Raw genomic sequence first — 5,322 nt, forward strand, 5'->3', positions numbered from 1 at the left:
CCAATTAAAACAAGAGAACAATAGGGGAAAACATCATTTGGTAAGATAGTTAGTTCTTCTAATACATGAACATCCTTCTACTTACTGTGGTTGGGGTAATGACTCAAAAGCAGTCATTCTTACACAAAATATTAACCCCAAAGTGCTAAAGTCAAACAAAAGGAAGTGGTCTAAATTCAGGTGTGGGCAGTATGTTCTGTAAATGCCAAAATGTGGGAGAAGTACAACACAACCCACTCCTTAAAAAAACTAAATAGTTCAAAGTAGAATTTTCCATCCCCCCTTTCTTTTATAATAAAAACTAGTTCTGGGACTCAGATTTGGTTTTTGTCTTGGCCCATTCACAAAGTCTTCCCCCATATGACTTGCATCATTAGGATTATAGATAATAGTTCATTCACTTTGAAGAGAGGTTTATCTACTCCTTCCTCCTCTTCTTGTCTTCATGCTCATGTTTTTTTGGGCAGCTTCTATCTGAGGGTCTTTTAGAGCCACCATGCTGTTTGGCTTCTTCCAAAAACTTGCCCAAACCAAAAGGATCTTCCTCAAACTGAACTGGTCCTTCTCAACCTCTTTGCCAATGTTCAAAACCAGAAAACTCTATATTGGGAAAAAATCTGTTGGTCTTTATTCAGGTTTCTAGATCATCACCATACATGTCCTTGTCCAGATTTTCAACTGGGCTTGTATATATTCTGGGCCATATCTTTACCACTTTTCTGGGCTTGATCATAAACATGGTAACTTTTATCTTTTCCATCTGCAAAACACTGTCCATACCCTTGCATCGGTTGAAGAGCCTTTGGTCATATTGACTTCATTGGAAGTCTGATGATTGGACACAGCAAGGGAAATGACCTCACTATCTCAATTTTAACTTCTCTGCAGTTTTGACATTTTTATCAGGAGCCGCTCTGGAAAGATCTCAGTCATGTTGTCTCTTTTTCCACCTGCCATGCTGGAAAAATGAATTGAAATGGATGAAAAATCCATTTCCATCTCATGTACCTCCCCATCCTTCTTTTCCACATGGGGTTTTGATCCCAGCTCTTTTCTCCCTGGCTTTCTGGACCATTTTTCTAGGTTTCTCTTTTTCTTTTTGAGCCATCTTTCTCTCTACTTGAACACACATGTCCACAGCTTCTTGAGACTTCTGACCGGCATGTATAGGGCTTCAGCCAGTTTGGCAAAATTTTCTTTCTTTTTTTAAAAAATATTTTATTTATTTATTTATCTTTAGAGGGTAAGGAGAGAGGGAGAGAAACATCAATGTATGGTTGCCTTTCATGCATCCCCTGCTGGAGGCTCGCCTGCAGGGAACCAGCCTGCAACCCAGGCATGTGCCCTGACTGGGAATCAAACTGTGATCCTCTGGCTCGCAGGCCTGTGCTCAATCCACTGAGCTACACCAGCCAGGGCCCAGTTTGGCAAAATTTTCGATGTGAGCTGTCTGCAGTTCTCTTCCATCAGCAGCCAGATGTTTGTCTAATGGAATTATGTAATCCTTCACATTTTTCCAGGTTGAAATACAAGGGGAAAACTTCCAGTCTTGTTGTTTTTCACAGTCATCTTTTGGCTAGGGGAATACATGAGAGGTGCAAGAGGAGAAGGTTTTCCTCGGGGATTTTTCTTATTAATCTTGAATTTTGGAGGCTCCATAGAATGTTCTTGCATTTCCACCATCTGAATGGCACTCTGTTTTGCTCCAGAATTGAAAGGTACTCCTTGTTGAGATGGTGTGTATTGGATAAACTGAGCAGGAGCCAGTTAATCAGCTGCTTGAACTGGTGTGGCTGCCAAAATCTGTGCTACAGATTTTTCTTACACCACCCTTGTCTTTCTGTTATCTTTGTAATAGCTTCCTCATCAGGCCTCTGCAGGTCTGGGTCATATGCATTTATTACTCCTTGGGAACCAGGTCAGTGTTCTTCCTACAAATGACCCTGCCTTTTGACTGTCCTTGTCAAGCAATTGTGTCATATTTATTTATTTTTTTCAACATCCACCTAAATGACCAGTGCATTCGACGTTCTTTTTTTTTTGGTCCCATATTCAGTGGATACTGGGCCACAAGGATCTCTGGAAAATAACCTTCATCTCCAAGTCCTCTAATAAGCAAGGTATCAAGCCTTTCCAGTACCTGTTTGGGGGAGGTTCCCTTCGGGAGGAGGTATGTCATGATCTCTGGAGTCTGGCCTTTTCTTTAGCCTCAGGCTGGTCCTCAGATAGCAGAGTAGGTGCAGGGAAAAAGCTGGCGAGCACCAGCTTTTGCTGCTTTGCAATTGTTTATTTATTAAGCTATGCCAGAAAAACTGAATTAACAGATTTTTTTCAGTTTTTTCTTTGTAGCGACTGATTTTATCATTGTTAATTACAGTAGGTATATATTTGATTTAATTCTACTTATAGGATGATGAAAGGCACAGGATTTTTTGTTTTTGTTCATTCCCACTACACTTTTGTTCATTGTTAAATCCTCAGTGCCAAAGGAAGCATTAAATGTGTAGCAGGTACTCAATAGGTTTTTTAAAGATTTTATTTATTTATTTATCTATTTATTTATTTATTTTCTATTTATTTATTTTTAGAGAGAGGGGAAGGGAAAGAGAAAGAGAGGGAGAGAAACATCAATGTGTGGTTGGCCCTCATGGGCCCCCTACTGGGGACCTGGCCTGCAACCCAGGCATGTGCCCTAACTGGGAATTGAACTGGTGACCCTTTGGTTCACAGACCCATGCTTGATCCACTGAGCTACACCAGCCAGAGTCAATAGCTTTTGACAGAGAGGGAGAGAGGGGGAGAGGGGGAGAGGGGGAGAGGGGGAGAGGGGGAGAGGGGGAGAAGAGAAGAGAGAAGGGGAGGGAAGGGGAGGGGAGGGGAGAGGAGGGGAGGAGAAAGCAGGAAGGGAGAGGAAGTAGTATACTGCTTGGCACGTAAAAGATAAAAAGGCTTTGGTAACAGTACAGTAAGAAGTTTCACCTATGGAATTGGGGCATTGTGGAAGTGTGATGATGGAAATTTAGTATCTATTGGAATTTGATCTATTGCATGCACTGTTAGGCACTCTATACCTGTAATTCCATTAGTTCTAAAAACAATTAAGTGAGCTAGTTGTTGTTTTCATTTTTATAGGTGAGAAATTGTGCTCAGCATGGTTAAGTAATTTATCTAAGACCATACAGCTTATGAGTGGCACACTCAATATTTAAATATATATCTGTGTAACTTATAAGACACTTTTAATGGGTTGTTCACTCATTTAGCTAACATTTCTTGAGTGATGGTGTGTTATTCTTCTCAGATGATCTTATTTTTTCCCATATATTACAGTATCACATAGAAGATAAATACTCTCCAAAGTATTTCTTTAGTCAAAACATTTTTCTGAACTTGAGACTTATATACCCAAGTGTCTCTTTGATATTCTTACTTTTTGGTCTGTAGACACTGAAAGCTAATGTGCACAAATCAAATTCTCAATTTTAGCTCCAAATTTGTCTTTTCCTGGATCTCTGTTTTGATTTGTGTGCAAATCACACAATTATCCATATAGTTAATACAATCAGAAAACTGGGTGTCATCCTTAACTCATTTAATTTTTTTTAACTCTCAGATCCTCACCTCCTGTTTTGTAAGACTTTGTAAGATTTGTTTCCTGTTTTCATCTCTACCATCATTGCTATCTTGCATTCTATCTGCTAGTCATGCAGGCATTCTGACAGTTTTGAGAACAGATCAAGCTTTTCATTACAAAAGATTTTGCACTTGCTATCATCTTCCCGGAATGCTTCCTCTGTCTTTCTCTCAGGTGTCAGCTTAAATGAAACCTCCTCAGAGAAGTTTGATCCTGACATAACATAATTTTTAAAAAATAATAAAAATTTTCTAAGTAGGTCCCTTTTTATTCCCTTTATCACAGCCCTTTACTCATTTTCTTCCTAGCACTTGGAACAGTCTAGAATGATTTTATTTCTTTACTTGTTAAATGTCTGTCTTCATAGACTATAAGTTTTGTTAGTCATCAGATTTGTCTGTCTGGTTCTTTGCTGCAAACCTATGACCCAGCACTGGGCTTGGTACTTAGAAGGTATGTGATGAATACCGACTGAATCAACAAATAAACATTTTCAGCAGAATCTCTCGAAGCCTATCGGCGCATTCAGAATGCTTGCTCTAAGGTGCATAACTATATCTGTTTACAAACAGGAACATTTTTGTGTCTGCCAGGATTTTGTCTCTGGCCTCTTTTATTTTCCCACACAGCTCTCCAGGGATTGGAGGCTCCTAACTCTAACTCTTTAGCCCAGACATTTCTTTTACTCTTAGTCTAGCACTATGAGTACACTGGGTACAATGCAGGAAACAAACATACTTTGTTAAAAGCCAAACTGTTATTTTTCTTTCTGAACTTCTTTTCCTCCTGTATAGTGTATCAAGATCAGTGTTAGCACAATCCCCGCAATCCATCAAGCCAGCACTTTGAGTCCTCACTGACTACGGCTCTGCTTACTCTGCATCTCATGGGGGAAGTCCACCAACTTCAGCCCAGGTGTGTCTCTCAGTCTGCTTCCTCACCTCACCCTTACTGCTTGTGTTTTAGCTCAGGTCACGCCTTGTCTCAGAGGCCTTTGATCTCTTTATTGTCTGCAGGATAAGTTCTGAATTATTTCCCAGAGCATGCCATGCCATGCATAGTTGCTAAGAATTAACTCAAGTATTATTTGTGAAGCTTGCTTGATATTCTCTTTTCTGGGATCCCATACCACATTGGGCACACATTTAATCAAGCACTTACTATTTGAATTATTGTGATTTGTCTACTAAATTTTGGATTTTTAGAAGACAGAACCTATCTCCAACATTTAGCAAGGAGCTTTATGCATAGTTATAGTTGGTGTTAAGTGACTGTTTTCAAAATGAATGATGATCAGAGAGGGGTCAGATGGGTAACCCAAAGTTTACAATGGGAAAGTTTGCATTTAGGTTCTCTGATTCTTTGCCTGCTGTAGTGTTGGCAAAAAGGGGTACTTTGAGGAAGAGGCTTTATATCCTTCCATAATCTACATTTCTTCCCTCTATCCCAGCAGTTCAACCAGTGTGCTGCAAGCTGCACACTAGTGTGCCACACAAACTTCTGAAACATGGAAGCACTGATCTCTCTTCCCTTACATTATGAAATAAAAAAAGACAACATCCATCACAACAGTAGCTGTCTAGTGTGAATTCCCTGTCTTGAACCATGAATATATAGGTCAAATAATAGAGTTGCATCTTATTGGTCACATCACATAAGGTTGTGTCTGATTTGTTAATTCTTGGTAC

General features: G+C 39.7%; 1 pseudogene; it reads right to left on the bottom strand.

Annotated features, from left to right (window-relative positions):
• Positions 1 to 418: 418 nt before the first annotated feature.
• Positions 419 to 3,690, bottom strand: LOC118977452 (SNW domain-containing protein 1-like; annotated as a pseudogene).
• Between the last annotated feature and the right edge of the window lie 1,632 nt (positions 3,691 to 5,322).

Source organism: Sturnira hondurensis, unplaced genomic scaffold (assembly GCF_014824575.4).
Source record: "Sturnira hondurensis isolate 20B ecotype Veracruz unplaced genomic scaffold, ASM1482457v3 Scaffold0021354, whole genome shotgun sequence".
In the NCBI taxonomy this organism is placed as follows: Eukaryota; Metazoa; Chordata; class Mammalia; order Chiroptera; family Phyllostomidae; genus Sturnira; species Sturnira hondurensis.